This window comes from Polyodon spathula, chromosome 14 (assembly GCF_017654505.1).
Source record: "Polyodon spathula isolate WHYD16114869_AA chromosome 14, ASM1765450v1, whole genome shotgun sequence".
NCBI lineage: Eukaryota > Metazoa > Chordata > Actinopteri > Acipenseriformes > Polyodontidae > Polyodon > Polyodon spathula.
In genome coordinates, this window is record NC_054547.1 from 5479467 (window position 1) to 5501870 (window position 22404).

Sequence of the window (22404 nt, forward strand, 5' to 3'; positions counted from 1 at the left end):
AAATGTCTTTATATTAGTAAGCAGCAGTGCCCTTGAACACAGCTGAAAACACCTTAACAAATACTTAACAAAATGGTTATAAGTGAATGCAGTAAAAATCATTGGAAATGATTACAAACGTCATTAAAAGATAAAGGAAAAATAAAACAAAAAAAACCCAAAGAAAATTATATTTGGTGCTAAACACTCTACATTTAAACTGTTATGAACCGTTATATATGCTATACATAAATAGCATTGTAAATAAAAATATTAATAACTACTTAACATTTTCCAAGTTTTAGATTGTTTTAGATTTGAAATAGCTATCTACCTATGTGTGTGTATATATATATATATATATATATATATATATATATATATATATATATATATATATATATATATATATATACACACACACGTCTTTAAGCGATTAATTAAATTTCTTATATGTTTTTATTTTAGCAGCCTGTATAGATAGTTAGTACAGCAGTTTTATCTTCACCAATAAGAAGTTCAATGCAGATAATCAAAGAGTAGCTCAGGTGCTCAAATAAACATGGTCAGCTTTGCATGAGCATTTCCCTTTTGTTACCTGAGCACCACATTTAAAAAGCCAGGGTACAGTATTCTATTTATACTACTTTTCAAGTCCACAGACTCTTATTTTTGAGCCATTTGTTTTCAAGAAATCCAAAAATTGAGCTTTTTTTTTTTAGTTACGAAAGACAAAGTTACCTTTTAAGTGGGCATAGTGAAAGAAGTCAGAAATGTTTGAAAACAAATTTCTATGACATTTCTGGTTTCCCCAACATGTTGGGAGCAACAATAGACTGCACACATGTGCCGCTAACCCCTCCAGCTCATTCTGAGCATCTGTATAGGAATCAGAAACACACCTGTTGTATTGTGGGGAGGAGGAGATGTGGGGAGGAGGAGAAAAAAATATAATTCAGGAGAGGTTAAAGGACTACATCTCCCAGAATGCCACGGGAGGGAGCCAGGATGAGATTCACCTTGATTCAACCTTCAAATAGAGCGGCACCTTGCTCTATTTTGTGTTAATTGTCTAGGTTACTAAGTAGGCCAAGTTAAAAAAAAAAAAAAAAAAAATAATAATAATAATAATAAATAATAATAATAATAATAATAATAATAATAAAAAGCTAAAATCTTTTAATTTCAGTTTAAATTAAAAAAATATGTACAATGCAACAGTATGATTTATTTTGTGTTTTTTTGTAAAGGGTGCTAGGTATTCATTTGATTTTACTACTGTACTGTATACTGTGTAGGTCTGTTATACAGGTTTATATTTTTACCTAATTTAATGTGTAGCCTACCTAAAACACATCAGTGTTATTTCAGCACAATGGTTTACGTTTAAAATACATTGAGCACTATAAATGTGTGTGTGTGTGTGCAATGTTACTGCATTGTTTTTAAACCCGACACCTTATGTCAGACAAACCTGTCCGGTTTATCGAGGGGCTACTGTACGATTATGAAAAGCTTTTTGATTGAAGCACATTTTTTATTTGGGGGTGAGGGCCCCATTATAAAATCTGATGGGATTAAACTGCCTTTCAATATTTATTTGAAAAAATGTTACGCGACTCGCAAGGCTAGTGATCTCGCTAAGATGACGCAACACAGATTTTAATTAGTATACTGTGGCTCTCTTCATTAACATATTTTCTCTTGGTACATACGACAAAGTCTATACTTTGACGAATTGTCACAACGAAAATGCAAATTATGTTTGTGCTGTGATGAGCCCATCTTAGTACATCTACCCCTGAGTCTTTAAAAAAATGCAGCTTTTTTTTTTTTTTAAAGAAAAGATCAAATTTTTGAGCTGTCCCATTACAAGATTGTCCTTGCACCGCTGCAGTGTGTTGGGTTGCATGGCAGGGGATTTTAGTTAAATACATCTTATAATTTACCAAGCTACCACCTATTGTGGGTCCCCCTTGACTTGAATGGATCAGCCTCTCAGATGAAGAGAGTGAAGTCTTCACACAGTATAGTATGGAATAAAATAACATCACTGACATAAGCCGTGTGTTTTTCTGTCTCTTATAAACCCCTAATGAAATACAGCAGAGTGAACATAATAGGCTCCATGTTGTCACTGCAGCTACTTTTATTTTGTTAAAGTGCCCTTGGTTCGAATGTGGTGCCAGAAGATGATAAAATGTATATTTCATAATACTGCCTAAACTGTGATTGCCTTTCTAACTCCGTGTCGGTTTTGTTGTTTAGAATGCTCCTCTAAATGTTATTGCAAGCTACAAGCAACTGAGTCCTTCTTTCATAAGCCTAAGAAGCTCAGCTGCTTTGGTGTTGCTTTTCAAGTGATTGCTTCTGAAGCAGTCGTTTCAAATGGAACGCCAGCCTAGTTCCAGTAACCTATACAGAACAATTCAGACCTCTTCAGTTATTAATTATGTTTCCCTAAAAAGGTTTTTAGTTTTCAGAACAGAAAAGGAATGTGAAATTAGCATGCAGAACAATGTTATGCATATCAGAAAATTAATCTACACAGGAATTTGTAATAGCCGTCAGTTGTCGAACGGCAAATAATTAGGCCAGTTCAGTTGAGAATCACCTTGTCAGCAGTTCATTTCAATGTAAAAATTACCCCTTTTGTTAACAATTCAGGAAAGTAATTAAAAGGAGATTGAGAGTTTTTTTTTCTTTCTATTCTCTGAGAAACTGTAGCATTGATTTTTTTATTTTCAAATTCTATGGAAAGCAGGAGCAGCAGCATTCATTTACAGTTAGAAATGTGTTTCACACTGTTACATTGAGGTCTGAATGAATTATGGATCTGTCATCCAATCTTCCAGAAAAAAATAGCAGTTGTTTGTATTACAAAGGTTCTTGACAGCAATACACTTCGGATCATAGGTTGCTAAAACATGCAAAGTTCGTTATGTCTGATATTATGTTACTGTTATTAAAAATGACAATCACACTGTGGGTTTTATTTCTTTGCAAAAAGGATACTGAAGCTTATTTTAGTTGTCTTTTCCCATAACCCTGACTAATGCATATTCATAGTAACAAGGATTTAGTATAGTGTAAGCATTTGTAAAATTTGCCCAGCCATGGTATGGACATTCCTTAGGGTTCATTCCTGAGACTGTTACAGTCTAGGTCATGGTGACCTACTTCTGACTGAAATGTGGGTCTGATTGGCTGGGCTGCGTAAGGTATCTTTGAATTTGAATAATTTTAGAATGGCTGTGTGCTGCGAGTTTCTGTTCCACATTTTGTGGATCTACTGTAGGACATGATGATTTGGTTTCCATGGTACCAAAAACTGGCAACTGGTGAAACCTACACACTATTCTTGTTGCTGTGAGAAGGTTCCACTTCTTAAAACGGCTGAGCCTTTTACAAATCTATGTACAGTGGTAGTTTTATTCAATATATTGCTACTCCAGTAATCTTCATTATGTGGTGGGCAACACCATGCTGTAGATGCCTGAAGGCTCCCAACATGATGCAGATAGACTTTTTTTTCCCTGTCTAAATATCCTTGTTAATCATAGAGAATACCCTTAAGGAATGTAAATAAGGCATTAAAAAATCAGATGCTGCAATGGATGATCTCAGTTGGTAAATTACAATGTGTTATGGGCATGATCTGAGGCCCTCTAGGATTCACAGTACAGATTTGCAGAAATGTGTAGGTAATGGGATATAATATGGTACAGATATATTTGTAAGGGTCTTAACATCAGGGCTGGTACACTCAGAATGCCATCAACAAGCTTTCACAGACAGCCCAGGAATATAATGAACGTTATGGACAATTGATACTGGTAAGCTCACTTTAACAATGGAGCACAAACAGTACAACTGTTATACTGCTCCGTATAAAGTAATTTGCTGACATTTTAAGTTTGCAATTTAATGTACATAGAAACATTAGCCAGGCTTATGATGATAACAAAACAGGGTTTGCAGCATGCACACAAGCCAAGAGTGTGGAAGGTGGCAAATTTGGTACACACAAATGTTTAATGAGTAGTGACTGAGGTTCTTGGCTCTTGCTATTCACTGGTTTGGAGTGCTAAGGTGGATCAGAAAGCAGAATGATGCAAATTCATTGAGGTAAACTAATGAAACAGGAAATGGCTATTTGAAACTGGAAAAGGAAAACAGAAGAAGCGAGGAGTGGAAAGAAAAACGGTTTGGTCCCCCCAAACACCAGAACTACTTACACATACTGTCTTAGTGTCATGTTAACAGAATACTGATTCCACTAATTCAGCCAAATGTTTAAAATCCAGAGAGCAGCTTTTTAGAAAAAACAGGAGTGTGAAAACTAGTGGCAAAATTCCCGTGTGAAAAGGAGTTCGTTAATACTTACAGTCTCAATAGGTTCACAACTTCTTTGTTTCTTTATAACGGACACTTTGCATGCCAGCACTCTTAAATCTGACTAGCCTGTTGCTACAGGAGATCCATTTTATATGTAGATGGTAATAAAAGAGTAATTTTGGCACTCCACAGCCAGCTGTTTCACGAGCCAAGACATTTGGCTCTTGAGTTCATATTCTGATGAGTAAAACATGGTGCTTTTGCTTGTAACACTTGACTACAGCTTGCTGTACATAGCTAGCAGTTAGCACTGGCTTATGATTATCTCTGTTGGGAAACTTGTTAAGTATTTTTGTAAATGGGGAATCATGGGACTTGTGGATATCTTTCTGTGCAGTTTCGTGCTCCAGCTATTATCCTGTTTATCTGTTCCCAAAACAGAAGTAGCTAAGCAGGTTGGGAAGCATGTTTGGAAATAAATATATGTATATTTGACATTATGAAGCTAATAAATAACTTCTTATCAAGGGCACAACTTGGAGTAATGGCAATGTTTTATCCTTAAAAATGACTTAATTAAATCTGTCATCATAAGTAACTAGCTAACTCTGCGTGGGATAAACAGGAAACATCGTGGTTCTTTGTGGGTAACTAAAAAAGAATCGACTTCTTTCACTCATTTATTATTTTTGCATTACCCACTTAGAAGCCGTGTGTATCCTCTCTCTCCGTCAACCAAGCAGTAACTCATGGGAAGGTGAGCAGTGACACTGAGGTAAAGTCTTGTTTTGTAAAAACAGCTCAGGCCATGGAGTAAACTTTAGAAATACAATGTGCGTTGTAGTAAATGGGCTTTGGCGGTATGATCTCTAAGTTCAAGGAACGTTGGTTCTAGTTCTGGTATATTGTGCATCGTTGAATGGAATATGTGTTCATCGCGTTACCATGGAGACAATACACTTACTCATGTATATGAGGAGACAGCAGTGAAAGCGGAGGCCAGTAAATGCGGGAACTTCAACCTGGAAAATGAGGCAATTAAAGTAATTTTAACTGCCTCTTGCTGAAAAATAACCCTTTTACTCACAATGTTGTCTGCCAAAGATAGTTGATAGTCATTAAGTAAAAGCTTATATATGGAAGGTGGCAGCAGGTTTTTCTATTTCAAGGACCCAAGTCACTTAAGCTTACCATCTTGGCAGTTCTCTAGGTGTTCATCATTCAGTGCTTCAATTTAAAATATGTGGCATTCACTGGATGGCTCATTAAGTACAGTCATATATAGCTTTATATGACAGTAATAATGATATAGCAGCACTACAATTAAAAAAAATGCCATTACAATCTCTTCATCCTACTGTATCTTTTTAACTAAAATGTACATTAGACTGTAGTTTGGATCTACTAAGCCTGATCTGAGTTGCTGTAGCTTGAGGAAGATGCAAGCTAATACCTAAAAGGTAAAAAAAATGGATACTAAAGATGGTCACTTTTAAATTGTATGTTAATGATGCAATAATACACATTCCTGTTTAATATGGTGACCATGGATAATGAATTCCAAAGGAGAACTAGGAATACCAGCTAGTCCATTAAACATTATATGGATTTGCATATCCGTGTGAATGGATGAATACATGCATACAGACACGACTTTAATGCTTTCTCTCCACTCTGAAATAAAAGATACACATTAAAGTCATAGGAGCCCAATGATCAAGCACGCCCCCTTTTTCAGGTAAGCATTAAGACCATGTTAACAGCAGCTCAGTAGGCAGCGATTGTTTTTGATGAGTGTCGTACATCATTTAAAAAGTGTCAAGTGCTCTACATTGACGGTAAATGTAGAGATATCTCACCTTGAAAACAAACAGAATCTCGCATTGCATTTTTTGTGAATTTGTAATTACTGTTTCGGATCCTCTAATTAGCCTGTTTGTCAGTGAACTCACAGTAAAAGCAACATTTAAACGGATGGATTTCTCTTTCCTTAGCTTGCCTGCGAGAGGAATTTATGGACTGCAAAGCATGCCCTGATATCAGTATTGCCAGGGGCAGCTTTAACAGAGGAAGATGAGAACAGATTACTACTTGGCAGTGTACATACAGTATAGGACAGTGCGTGACACTACCAAACTTGCACTTAGCATATTGTAACTAAAATAGCATATTGCCCCATAAGAAGGAGGACTAAATTAATCTTTTTTTTTTTTTTTTTTTATCTTCCCAGAATGTTCTGATTGTGTCGTTCCATATGCTCAGCAACAAATGTTTTGGTTATTTCAATTCAAAGGCTTTTGTTTTCGTATTTCTAGGCTGTATGGCATTTGATGACCGGACACAGCAGCTGTGTAGTCGCAGCGTTATGCCTCCCCACACCACAGTGACCCCTACATGTAAGGTGCCAGACAAGGCCTGCAGACGAGATTAGTCAAGGTGAACCTCCCCCCCAGAGTTCTGCATTGTGGTAATATCCGCTGCTTTGGTGAAAAGAGAAACGATTGCTAATCAATGGGAATGGAGGGCACCGGCTGATGTTCATTCCCTCCAAGTCAGTATGAGGGCAATTCAAGAGGAGGGGACTGAGTTAAAATACATGTCTGGGCAAGCATAGATATACAGGCAAATTTGATATATAAACTGGAACTTGAGCTGGCAAACAATTGAGTGTTTGAATGTATCAATTACATAGTCTAGTGATTCTTTTGTTGCAGTTGATGACAATCACCATGGAAACCATAAGTGGAATGGCTTATTAACCTCCTAATAATTAGAGCTTTATTTGCATCAGCATTGTTAGCCTGAAATGTATTTTGTCATACAGAGCAATTCTAGTACCTTGTGTTTGAGATTGTGCAGCAGCAGATGATGCAAAGTGCAAATAAACTTGTGTATGTCTAAATAGGCCTTATTGAAAAAAGAATAAACAATATACTTTTTTATATAACATTTATATGTGCTATACAGTGCCAATAGGAACTATTCACCACCCCCCCCCACCCCCTTGGACGTTTTCACAGTTTGTTGCGTTACAACCTGAAATCTTAATGTATTTAAATGGGATTTCTTTTCCCTTTGAGTTACACAACCTACTCAACACTTTGAAGAGGCAAGAGAATTTTTATTTTGAAACAACATTTAATGAAAAAAAAAAAAAAAAAGAAATGTCTTTGTTAGATAAGTATTCACCCCAGTGAGACAATACTTGGTAGAAGCATCCCCATTGCATGATGCTGCCATCACCGTGCTTCACAGTAGGGGTGGTGTTACCTGGGTGGTGTGCTGTGTTGGGTTTGCTCCAGACATAACCCTTTGCATTTAGGCCAAATAGTTCAATTTTTGTTTCATCAGACCACAGAATCTTTTGCCACATCTTTTTAGAGTCGCCTACTTGCCTTTTTGCAAATTCCAAGCAGGATTGTTTTTCAGAAATAGCTTCCTTCTTGCCACTCTTCCATACAGGCCAGATTTATGGAGTACCTGAGCTATTGTTGACACATGGACAGTTTCTCCCATCTCAGCCATGGAACACTGTAGGTATTTTAGAGTTGTCATTGGCCTCTTGGTGGCTTCTCTGACCAATGCCCTTCTTACCAGGCTGCTTAGTTTGGGAGGATGGCCTGCTGTAAGCAGATTCTGGGTGGTGCCATATACCTTCCAGTTCTTAATGATCGAGTTGACTCTTCTCCAAGGGATAGTCAATGCCATTGAAATCTTTTTATACCCCTCCCCTGATCTGTGCCTTTCCACAACTTTATCCTGGAGTTATTTTGAAAGCTCCTTGGTCTTCATGGTAGTATCATTGTTTTGAATGCACTACCCAACAGTGGACCTTAGAGAGACAGGTGTATTTAATCTGAAATCATGTCAACTACTTTTATTGCACACAGATGGACTCCATTTAACTTATTGTGTGAATTCTGAAGGCAATTGCTTGTACCTGAGCTTACTGAAGAGTGTCACAGCAAAGGGGGTGAATACTTATCTAAAGAAGACTTTTCAGGTTTTTATTTTTAATTGATTTGTTTTTTCACCCCCCCCCCCCCTCATTTCTTCACACATTGAAAGTGTTGGGTAGGTCATGTAAATCAAAGGAAAAAAAATCCCATTAAATGCATCCAGAACACAACAAACTGAAAACTTCCAAGGGGGGTGAATACTTCCTATAGGCATTGTATACTGATATCTTTTAAATATAGTTTTGTTGGAAAGTTATATACTCATGTAAAAGAAGTTGACAAAAAGAAAGTGAAATGCCTATTTCATAAAATGTTCTAAACTTTAGGATTTTCTAATTACTTAGATATTAGAAATTCAATTACCCGGCTGAAGCATAATGAGAAAAGAAGGTTTTGTCTAAAATGTAATAACTCAGCTAATTAACTTTTTTTCAGCCTTTCTATGTGATTTAGGTAGATTTGATGATCTTCTTTCACACTATCCATTAAATTAAACACTTTGTAGGACTGTTCCTAATGACAAAAGTAGATAATAGACTGTGATAGTCTGGACTAATTAATGCATCCTTTGACAGTCTTCATTTTTAGACATTAATTACTTAAAAGCGTTTCTAGGTCATAAACCCCTACCAGCTCCCTCTGAGCCTCACACACATACAGTACAGATGCACAAACACACACACACACACATTGTATAATATGAATATAATATATTATAATACCATTAGGTAAGACTTTAAAAATACTTGCATTCAAATAAAACACACATGTTTGTGACAGCTAAAACTTCACATAATTTATTCCTTTACTAAGAATATAGTTGGTTTTAAGGATCTCTTTTTTTATTCACAATATAGAAATTGCAATAGATGCATAGCTACTCTACATAGATACACTTAAATATATGTATTTAATCAGAATGAGACTCTCGATTTTTAAACTCAATTCAAGGCAGAGAGTTCAGTTTAACTTATAAACACTATTGTAATTCACAGATATTTCAAACTACACAAAGATACAGAAAAGGCTAACAGTGAACAAAAATGACAACACTCAAGAAACCATACCTAAACCAACTTTACAGAAGTTGACAGCAGAGGGCAGTGCTGACCAGAAATGTATTATATTGCCCCTGAAAAAAACAAAACAAAACAAAACAAAAAAAACCCTGGCTATAAAGAAGGGAAAGTGCACCTAATTTTACAAGGCTGTAAAACACGCTACAATTATCCTAATGCATTAATTGACCCTTTGTCACTACATACGATGGCTAGATTGTAAAATGTCAATCTGTTAATAATTTTAAAGAATATTCGGATACTGTATTAATTTTGTGGAAACAGGGCTGACCATCACTGTTTTGATCCTGATAGTAATGCTACTGCAGTCCCTCTGCAAACACAAAACTTGTGGTTTATCCTCATGGATATTTAAATTGTATTTTAAACCTATTATACTCCATGCTAAACAAACCGCTGCTGATTATTTCTTAAAGACCTTGTACACTGCCAGTCAAAATATATTGTATAGTCCTAGATATATGATACTACTAATAACTAACTAATACAGATTTCTGCTGAGGAGACCTTGGTCTCTGTATTAAATATTTGAATTGAATAGCTTATAAATAAATAACTTTATGTAAGCATTCAGTGATCTGTAGATCCCTGTTGCATTAATGATTCAAGTCAAGGCAGGTTAAAATCACAGAGTTCACCTAGAAGCATGCAAACAGTACAAGAGTTATAGTGCTGCTATAGGAGAACTATTGTTTGATTAAGTCTGGGGTTTAGGATACCTGACCTTTTTATCACAGGCAATTATTACAGCCTAAAGTTTTATAAATGTTTTTTTTTTTTTTTTTTTTTTTTTTGTAATTGCTCTTATTTGAAGTCATTTTCATCCAAAAATAATACTTACTATAGCCTTACTGAACTTTACTCATAGAAGCAAAATATTTACTATAAGTTAACTTCTCTTACTCAAACTCACTCTTACTTATAATTTACTGTATTCTTCATTTTGTTCTTACTTGAATTTAATCTTATTGTACTATCACAGCTGCTCTTATCTGTATTATGATATTCTGTAATATGATATTTTATAATGTGATAACTTGTAATGTGATATTTTATAAAGCAATACTTTGTACTGTGATATTTTGTGACAATTGTAAGTCACCCAGGATAAGGGCGTCTGCTAATAAACAAATAAATGAAGAAGAAGAAGAAGAAGAAGAAGAAGAAGAAGAAGAAGAAGAAGAAGAAGAAGAAGAAGACTACAAAGTGAAGTAAATTTAAACTGAATGCTGTTGGTAAATAGGTAGTGTTGGTTGAAGCACCGCTGGAACAGATTCTGACCCCTACAGATGAGATGTGGTTAAAGGGCTCTATTGCTGCTCATGGAAAAGAGCCTGGTTTAAGGTGCTTGTGTGCAGATCAGCTGGTCTTTGCGTACAGCGCCTGTTACACACACTCTTATAAAAGAGGCTGAGAGATTATTGTAACTCAAAACAATGTGTTTTTTAAATAAAATCTCTGTCTGTTACATAGTTATTTATTCATAAAATGTAATATCCCAAATATGAACAACTCTCAAACATCTGAACAAGTCTGTGCAAAACGCTGTGCCTGTTTTGTGTTAAAGGAAACGAGTCTGGCACACACACATTTAAAATGCAATGTGATAACACCTCAGCGTTCGCTTTGAATAATCAGCAATTACGTCTTTATTGCAAGTGTTAGGGAAGTGCAAACCGTTTCCTGCTATAAAGCTGCAAATTGAAATCAGCGATGAATTGATTCAAATGTCATCACTTCGGAAATGAGCCTTTATATGGAGGTGCATACAATTAGCACAGCCTTAAACTGTAATTGCGCTTGGGTTTTCAAAACAGCTGAAATACACGTCAAAAAAGATGTCACATGGATTCTTACTGTTTTGTTTTTGTGTGAAACGCAGACAAAATGTGTTTTGGTAGAATAAGCAAAACTGCTACCAATGTTGAAGGAGTCAGTAAGCAGTAAGTCATTTCAGAAGTATTTTAAACTTTCAGCCCTATGTGCAATGTTTAAATACACAGTACTGGAAGCTATATGGAGCTAAGTTAACGTAATTTTCCCCTTGATATTGTTGATCTCATTGAGGAGGTTGGCTTGTGAAAGGCCGTCTGGGGTTTTGAATCTGGTCTGGTCTCAGTTTATTCCCACAAGTAATGGCCAAAAAATTAATGGATAAGTGATTGTCCCGGTGCCCTGCCAGAGTTTTCTGGAAATAAAAATGAAGTCTCAGTGCTGGTACTGGAAATTGATTTTCAATGTGGACCCAGTTTAAAATGCACAATCAGCAAGGGGTGTAGCGAAGCCCTGTTTTTTTCCCTTTTTTTTGCACTTTTGTAATCTGTGCTGCTGACCGTCCATATATCATGGCCCTTGTGCAATTTGTACATAAATGGGCTCTCATAAATTGAAATGGAGGGGGGGGGGTGGGGGGATGGGGGGTGGTGGTGGTGGAGGATCTGCAGACTAATTAATTTTAAACCAGGCCAAAATCGTTCTTTTCAAATGAGTCTATTGGCAGATCAATTGCAGACCAGTCCAATGTAATTGGTTTTCTAGGTGGCTGTCACTGTATGTGGAAAGGCTGTTTGGAGACAGTCATGAGTCCATGAAAAGGAACAACAAAAAACATAGTAAACATATCGGGGGGGAATTCCTTGAGAACAAAGGCATATCTTAAAGAAAGTGAGGGAGGTCTTTAGATTGAATTAATCATTGTTGTGCATTCATCCCTCACTGAGGGACAAGAGAACAGTCTTTTGATTTTTGCCTGACTAAGCAAATTGCTTATGATGAGTGGCTACAGAACAGCAGTGGCTGGAGCCACAGTATCATCAGATACTGTTTTACTCATTGTAAAAAACTTGTCTGTACAAAATGAGTATTTCAGACTTTGCTTGAGTTAGGACTCACTGGGTTTAAAAAAGCACCCAACCTTTGTTAAGAATGCACAGGCTTTCACCTTGAAATAGGAAACTACAGTACCTGACAAAGAAAAGGATGTCACCGATACAAAAATAATGCATTTTCTTATAAAATAAGTAAAAAAAAATAAAAAAAAATACATTGAACAATTACCAAAAAAGCCCCGGGAACATTTATATATTAAAACAGATGTTTGGACCTGTACACATACACAAAAAAAAAAAAAAAAAGCTTTAATGACATCTACAAATTCCTTCCAGCAATTTATAACATTTGCTAAGACCCCTGGACGTGACATTGATTGCCTTTTGCAATTTGTGCCAACACCTGCTACTCTCAAATGACTTTTAGGATAGATTCTGGTTTTCTTTTCTAGACTTTAACAAATACTTCCATCTTCCCCTTTCTTAATTCATGTTTTCTTTGTCTGTTCTCCAACTAAAGGATGAATATTCAACTGTAGCTCACAGTTAATATGGAAGTTTGGAAAAATGATTTAGATATTATAATTCCTATGTTGGTGTTTCAAAGCAGAATTATTTTCCATAATCAATGGTCTGCTGAAATCAAATAGGGAAAATCAAATGCAAACATGACATTGTGTCTGTTTGTGTCTTAGACAGAACTTCTGTAGTTTAAGGAAAAAAAAAAAAGGCATGGTTTTAAAAATATGAATTGTATGTAAGTGTCCTGAAATTATTTAATTAGACTGTATATGTACAGAAATATTTTTTTCATAACGATAAATGAATCTTGAAGTTTACTTTAGATTCAGTACATTGGCCTTAGAGGGGTTGTTTACGTAGAGTTGTACTATGAACATTTTTGCGTTGCTGTTTGTGTACATGTGCTTTCCTCAGGGAAATACTATTTAAAGTGTTTCCATGTTGTTCAAGGCCGTGCAGGAAGTTCAGACAACAATAGGCAGTTGGTTGAGCAGCTCTCTATATATAAAAGTACCAAAGGACCTATTCGCTTTTACCACTGGGACATGAGTAAGATTCACCACAAGACATTTCTATGTGATTGCCATTTTAACAATAAAATATAGATATTTATGGTGGTCTTACTCCAATTCTCGGACCACATCACATACATTCCATCACATCTGCCAGCAAGTGCCATTGTGGCTGACAAAAGAAGTGTGGAGAGTGAGATTAGTGTGGAGAGGGAGATTATATTGTGGAAAGTGAGATTATAGGGTGGAGAGCGATATTATAGGGTGGAGAGTGATATTATAGTGTGGAAAGTGATATTGTAGGATGGAGAGTGAGTTTATAGGGTGGAGAATGATATAATAGGGTGGAGAGCGAGATTATAGTGTGGAGAGTGAGATTATAGTGTGGAGAATGAGATTATAGTGTGGAGAATGAGATTATAGGGTGGAGAGCGAGATTATAGGGTGGAGAGTGATATTATAGTGTGGAAAGTGATATTATAGGATGGAGAGTGAGTTTATAGGGTGGAGAATGATATAATAGGGTGGAGAGCGAGATTATAGTGTGGAGAGTGAGATTATATAAAATATTTATATATTATGTAAAAGTTGACAGTTTTGTATTCACATTTTCTTTTTCAGGAAAAGGACCGTTAAACATTTTTAATTTTTAAAAAAAAAAAATTTAAAACTTCATCTAAGAGAGCATTCTTTGGGAAGAGAATTGATGCATTTTATGGAGATTGCAATCAATAGATAATTTACTATACATGTTCAAATATTTTTTAAAAAACGTCTACAGTTATGTAACACCAAAAATAATTGTCTATAAAATGAATGCAAATGAAATACTGGTGGTATTCATTTAATTAATGATTATGAATTATGAATTATCTAATTATGAATGATATATATCTTATCTATATCTATATCTATATCTATATATATATATATATTATATATACTATAGATATATATATCTTATATATATATATATATATATATATTTCTGTTGTTTTCACATTCTGTTGTAGGTATTTAGTGTTAAGAATGTTACAGTACAGTATGGTAATACAGTATATATATATCAATGTTACAATAGTAGTTTTGCGATTACTAAAGCAGATTTGTAAGATTCAACACAATGCAGTTAAAGGCTAAGCTCGTTAAAGGGTTGCTTTTAAGACATCCCTTTTATAAATAAATACTGGCATGAGGCCAGCTGACGTGCATTGCTTATTTTTAAGAGCAGTTCCTGAGAAGTTCTTGTTAAAAAAAAAAAAAAAACTCACAATTAAAGGGATACCAGTAATCAATCAATCACAGTGCTTTCCTGGAATAATAAGGTCACTTTGTGTAAGATAGGCTGGCTGCGTTCTTGGCCGTGACATTAAAGAGACAATGCATGTTTGGGAAAGCTCGAGTCCATTGCTGTGAAATTGCCACTGGAATACAGGAATAATAGACTACTCATAGCTCCATCATGTTGGCTAATTAGTCTAATTAATGATGCACAGGTCTGCAGACCACATGCTGAGAAAATGACAAAATCATAAAGAATAATATCCTGAGAGAGAGAATATCAGCGTATTCTTTTTTTTTTCTAAATTCTTAATTTAGATGCATTTGCTTTTTAAAGAACAACTTGTGTAATAGTATAAGAAAAAAACAAACATAAATATCTTGACACTTTTTATATTGCGTTTATTTATTGAATGCTGAGGATGTGTGGATGGACACCTGTTTAAGGATTGTATAATGAAATGTGTACCAAGCGCTATATAGCAGGCTTATCTGTTGGAGGCAAGATTGATATCCCACAATGCTTTGTCTTGATGAGACAATGAAAAATAACCCCAGCCACAGCCGTGTCAATATCAGAGTGGGAAATGCACCACTGGTCGTGGGTTTTATTTAATCCGGTTTTCTTTAAGATGATAACTCTTGTTACTTTTCAGAGCCTGTCTGTCAGCTTGACATCGCAATATTCCTCCACTCCTCTGTTTCCCAGTCAGTTTCATTTATTTTAAAATACCATTTCACACACTGCTGGCTTTAACTAGGTATTATACAGTGTTCAGGGAGAGTTCTCCAGATTGAATTGTGACAGAAACAACTTTTTTTTTTTTTTTAGCAAAAATACAGAATATTGTAAATGGTATACTTTATAAAGATGGCAGGGCTCACAATAACTTGCTTTTTATGACTTATGCTTTTGAGTTCCTGACTACACCTAAGTTGTTGCAACGATATAAGATGTCACAATGTACTACTTTTGTGTTTCAGTCCGACTTGTGTACGATAAAGCGTATATTTAATATGCAGATCAGTGGATGTCATTTAGAAATGTCTTGGTCGACATACTGCAGATGACTGGTAACATGCATGCATTTATTTGTCGGTAAACCCTAATGTGATTTAATGAAAAGTGTATCTTTATGTTACTGAATCAATCAATAATATAAACAAATCTCAAACATAAACTCTTGAACAATTTAACCAAAATACTTTTTTTATTGAACATATTTTTTCTTTACAGATCAACCCACGTACTGTGCTAAAAATGAATCATTCATTTTTTAACACATTAAACTATATTTGAACATATTGTAGCGATAGAGCCGGCTCCTTTGTACAGCGGTATCTGCTCTATGCTTTAGTGCGAGAGGTTCCTGGTTCGTCAGCCTGTGTGTGGATTGCAACGCCGTGTGTAATTCGACTGCCTGAGTTAACCTATTTCGCTACATTGGTGTCAGACGTGGACGCAGGTACCCTTGCACGCACTTGTCGGACTGTAGCCTGGTGAGGGGGGTCTGGGATGGACTTGAGGCTGGCAGTGGAGAGTGTAGTGTGCACGGGGGTAGGCAGCAGCAGGGTTGGTTGGTGATGTAATCACACATAGACATAAGCTAGTTATACGCTCCTTACAAAGCTCTGGCTCCGTTGTACAGTGTTATAGGCACTGTGCTTTAGTGCAAAAGGTTCCAGGTTCACGCCCGCCCTCTGCCTTTGTGTGGATTGCCTCGCCCTATGTGATGCACCTGCCTGCGTTACAATCTATAGCATTTTTTTTTTTATTAAACAGTACAGCATTTTTAAATAATTATTTAGATATTTGTTGTTTATTTATTAATTTACTCCCTTTTACAGTAAGCTGCAATTAGATCCTACTTCAGCCAGTTAGATTATTTTTAACTAGAAAAAAAATCTCTTTCTTTAATGGCAATTTGTCGATATTTCTTTTCCACATTTACTGTGATGAATATATGTCATGTAAAGCTTTATCGAGTATGTTTTACTGTGGTCGCTATGCAAGATACAAGACTCTGCGTCGGATGCTATAGTTGCTACAGTAATCGTGACTGGAGCTCAAAGCAGAGAAAATCCCCTCTCAGCCCCAAACAAACTTTATTCACAGCACAGTCACATATAGCTATTTTAAGATTTTTAAGATCTTTAAGATCTTGCGGTGTTTCTGTTTTTCAGATTCAATATGGTCTGATGACAGTTGAAGCACACTGTCAAAAATATGTCTTCTTTTAAATAATCCATAACACATTAGGTTCACTAAATCCACACCCAGTGAATAAAGCATACAGAATGGCTGTGGCATAGGCTTTATTAGACTTATTAGCCAAACACATACAGAGAGATGTTCTTTATTTTGATAGACTATTGTGTTAGGAATGAGGTGGGATGGGGGAGTACTACTTTAGCATCAGCATGTCCTTTCTTTTATTATTCATCTGTAGAATATAAGTGACTTGCACAGAGACAAACTTAAAATGAATCTTTTTGGATGGCTGAGTTTGTTGGAGGGGGAGTGGGGGGTAGTGCACGTTTTTTTTTTTATTATAACAGTTGAATGGTGGAGAGAGCTTCTTGTTTTGCCTTTAGCAGCTTCTCATGCTGCTCTTCTCACTGACATATCAGTGATGTTTATTAAGAGATGACAAGTCTATCAGGTCTCATAAGCAGCCTCTCACAGGCGGGAGATCTTTTGTTACTTTGGGAGAGTATAATCAATCTTGCGTCGCTCTGCTCTCCTGAACAGTTGATAGTGAACATGGCTCCCTCCCTCCCACATTACACTGCGGGATTGGGGGGGGTGGGGGGGGGGGGGGAATACGTTGTTTTCAGAAACAGCATTTTCTGTTGAATGGAAACTTCTGTTCAGAAAAAAAAGTGCAAGTGCTGCCACTCGCTGCTCTGAATAATTTTTTCAGGGTCTTCATTTCAGTTGGGGACCCTTATGTACAATCTTTTCCATTGGTCCATCTGTCACACCCTATATTGCCTTAAGGAATCTTTGCCTCCTATAGACCTTTGGGATTGCATTTGGTTATAACCTGTTCTTTTTGCATATAGTTTTAACCCTAAAGAATTCTAAAGTTCGAGATTATGAGCACACACTATGTTCATGCACAAACCGCTCCTCCCCCTCCCTTAAAAAGTTATTATAAATCCATATATATTGTATAAAATGTCACGTTGTAATTCAAGTATTACACACTACCTGCATTCCAACAGTCAATGTATGTATGTATGTATGTATGTATGTATGTATGCATGTATGTATTTAACCTTACTTTCTTATAAAAAAATAATTGATAGTACTTATAAATGGATAGAGTACCTTGCCAGATAGCATAACCTGCATGTAACCCTCTGCTGAACTCACTCACATATTGGAGCGAGGGCCTTCATTAGGACTTACTTCGGCTGATTTATGAACTCCTGTAAAAGAAGCACCTTCTACATGTAGTACTGTAGATAATATATAACCATGTTTTGGCTCATAAAATAACAACTGTATTTCACTGTACCGAACAAGGATCTGACATTTTACATGTTACTTTAAAATACAGTCTCTAGCTGTATATAATATTCCAACACAAGAATTAATCTGCCAACAAGAGTGTAGCTCAAATTAGAAATGTAAAATATATTATTATTATTATTATTATTATTATTATTATTATTATTATTATTTAAACTTCTATAACACAAAGGTAAAGATCTTAACCTCCACTAATGACAGGGAATAATAATATGCACATCTGAACATTCATGGCTCATCTGTTTTTGTTCACGTTTGGTTTCTGTACCTGTGATCATTTAAACAGATTTAGGGTTTTATTTAATAAATCATTCACAGTCAATTAGAAGGTGTGACGCCCCTTTTTAAATGTATTCAGAAACACACAAAAGTGCTGGTTAGTCTCGTTATTGTTTTCTGCCTGTAAAAATAGATTTTTTTTAAAACTCAGGAAGGATTCTGTTTTAATGGTTAAATGGGGGCTGCATTTAGATCTACTGCTGTGTAGAGCAGTTGAGTTTCTAATAAAAAATACAGCAGACATTTACATGGATACAGGAACTATGCAGTCTGCAGAAAAATGGATGCTGTAACTTTAAATGTTGGAAATGTAAGATTCTGTGTATTACAACCAGGTGGTGCATTGTGTTAACAGACAGAGATCAAAATCACTAAGGAAATAACCCTGCCTGAGTTTGAATCAGACGCCTTCCAGTGACCTCCCCACCCCAGCTCTATCCGTCAAGTTGTCCTCCCTTCGACTTTTCACCCTGTGATCCCCATCTCCTTTTCTGGAGGGGGTAAAAAAAAAAACCAGCCGGGAGGATTCCTTACTCACATATTGAGCTTGTTTACACAGACCTGTCAAAATCTGGGAATTTGTGATTCATTTTCTTTCTTTTTTTTACTCATTATTGAATTAATTTGGAAACAAACTCGAATTTGGAAGTCTAAATGGCAGTGATTTTTTGTTTTTTAATGACGTGCTGTAGTAAAGTAAATCAAGCCATACTGTAGGAAAATGTAGGTGTGTGTACGATACAAAAGTTTTGTTTAAGTTTATGCTTCTGGTTCATAGCCACAGATTTAATAACCCATTACAGTATAATCATTAACACGCATCTTTTTGTATAAAAAATAATTTACCATCCATTCTCATCTCAGCTGTACAGTTAATTTAGACGCATGATAGCTGCAACCCATATCCATTGTTAGACTATATAACTGGATTACTTTGTTTCATTTCATACTAGCAAAAAAAAAGCTCTGTAAGGAGTAAGATATTATTTTTCCCCACTCTTATAATATTGACTTGAGCTTAGCTGCTCTAGATCCAAATGGTATCCAAATAAAAGCAAAACAAAGTTAAGTAAAAGCAATGTAAAGGACAAGGAAGCATGGTAAATACCAGAGAAAGAAGGTGGTCATTACTTTGTTACAAATCAAAGCTCAGATTTATTTTTCCTGTTACAAAGTGTGTATACGTAAGAGAGAAAACCAGGCGAAGACAGCAAATTCCAGTCAGTGATGGAGTTCGACTGAGCTGAAAGAGGCCGAAAAGCTCATTGTATAACCTTTTCCATCAATTTCAAACATGGAATTTAAAAATTACAAACTGGCAATTTATAAGCCTCCCTCCAGGGGAAGATTGAATTGAAACAAAGAGTAAAGCAGATTTCTCCAACCTTCAGTGGTTTCCTTGTGTTTCATTTTAAGGTTTCAGTGCACAGCACGCTGGCAGCAATTTGGAATTCTGGAATCAACAGAGAGTTCTATCCTGAGAACACAGCAACATTTTTCTTTGATGTTCACAGGAAGCATGCTTGATTAGTACTATAAAAGTATACAAAACAGTTTTAGGAATATTCATACATCGTAGGTCATAGCTAGGATATTAACCCCTTACAGACAGCTTTCAGAACAGTGATCACCACAAACACGACATCCTATCTGAATTATATGGTAGCTTATATATTAAAATATAACCCACAACCACACTCTTATAGTGAATGGGTGGTTTAGCTGTTTTGGATTCAGATAAAAAGCTTTACACTTGCCAGTCAGATTTCATCATAGTGATTGAACCTTTGTTTCACCCAATGGGTTACAAATCATACTGTGCCATTCAGACGCTCATGTTTGCCTGCTGTTTCAAATTTTGTTGAACCGGTAAAGGCTTTACTAACGAATAAGATCAGTTTAATGTGAAGTTACAATTTTTGCAATTTTGCAAATTAAGTTAAAATATTTGACAGATTAATTTTACAAGCTTGTTGAGTTCGATTTTCTCGTAACATTTAGCATTAGTGAACACCGCTTGACTAACATGTGGGGCCCTATTTAACAAATATGTGTAAAGCCACTTTCGCTAAGACAAAAATGGCAAACCGCCGCACTAGACACGGAAGTGTGATTTAGAAGTCGGGTCTCATGTGTGGGCTAACACATATCAAATAGCGAATTATGTGCCTCCCCAATCAAAGCACAGTGGGGGGGGGAGTAAAGGTTACAACAATATATATATATATATATATATATATATATATATATATATATATATATATATATATATATATATATATATATCGATAAATCACGTCCGCAGGCGCATCACACAGGGCCAGGGAATCCACACACAGTCGGAGGGCGGGTGCACTAAAGCATAGCGCCGATACCGCTGTACAATAGAGCCGGCCAGCATTTGTCAAATAAGTTGACTAGTTTCTTTTGTTATTTGGTATGCACTGCATATGACTTTTACAGTTATGGATGATCTGTTTCAACAGTAGCGTGCCAAGATATTCAAATGGAAAATGAAGTGTAATATTGAGTGTAGGAAATTAGCCAGTTTTACAGCACTTGATCATGCTTATCTGTGATTTACTGCTTGAATAACATGATTTTTTTTAGTATGTTTTATTATACTTTGCATTGCGTTTACCATAAAATACAGCGGGGAACTTGTTAGGAAAAACCTTTTTTTTCATGTATGACAATTGAGGCAATTGTGGCATGAGCTCCCATTGACAGATATGTTCATCAGAAAGCCACAATGACAGTTGACACTTGTTACTTCTGTTTGCAGTCTCAGAGAAGCTAAGTAATGGATGGGTGAAGTGACTGCACTTCGCAGAGTTGATATGCACCAGTGAGACAGGGAAGTCTGAAATGTACCTGCTCTTTTTATAAATAGGGCATTCGTGATCAAAAGCAAGTCATATGGTTGGCAATGGAAGATCTAAAACTTGCTTTTCCCAGAACATGCTCCCAGTGAGCGTGAATCCCAGTGAAAGCTACGCCATATCCTCACATGTCACGTTTAAGGAACAAACAGAACAGCTCAGGAGAAACGGTTGAAAACAAAATGGGATTTTGATCTTCAGGCTTAGATGCAAAAAAAAAAAAAAAAAAAAATTCTTTCAGATGTGACATCTTGCTTCCCAGCAATGCCCAGGAGCCAAAGAAATGAACACTCCAACAATATTACAACACTTGCTGTATATTAATGGGCTGCACAAAGTACATAACATTTTAATAATAATGGTAAGGTAATATTTTTTTACATTTACTCCAACATAAAAATGAGCAGCCACCACTGACACCCCTTCGTTGTTCATTATGTCTGGAGAATGTCTGTTATGTCCCAGGAGCCACATGACTTTGGCAATATGGGCATGACATTCAACAACTCCTGCACCTGTTCAGCACTGGCTGTATCATCTCGATACGGGCTGATCTGCAGAATAGTATACATAATCTGGATTAAAAAACACTGTTAAAATGAAGTAGGTTGAAAACATGTGCTGGTTGTATTTAGTGAACTTGAACTGTGAAAATCTAGGTGAATTTAGATGAACTGTTTTTAGAAGAAATAAAAAGGTAGAAGAACATATTTATACTGCACCCCCCACCTCCTTTGATATGACCTCCTTTCTATTTATCATAGCTTCTAGATGACATGTACACACTTTTTGCACATCCAGGGAGTGCAGGCTTGCTGGTCCACACCAAGCTCCAGCCGGTGCTTCAGATGCTTCAACCACCTGGCCTGTGCATTGAACTCCGGTGTCTGCAATAGTAATGTTTAAAAAAGAAACATTCACAAACACTAGTACAGTAGACCATTGCTTTTTGGCTATTCAAGGTACAATTAATGTCTTACATACAGTGGAAGTAATGTGTGCAATTTATCAAACTTTTAAGACAGGATAATAAAATGTGAATGACATATAACAGGTTCAGAGCAACTTTTTGCACATAATAACCACCTTTAAGAATAAATTGCTTAAAATGTCATTTATTTATTTAGTCAAATCTTATTCCTGATGTTTGCAATTCTTCGAAGTAGTTATGAGCAGGTGGGAAAAAAGTGCTGTGTAGGTATCCATA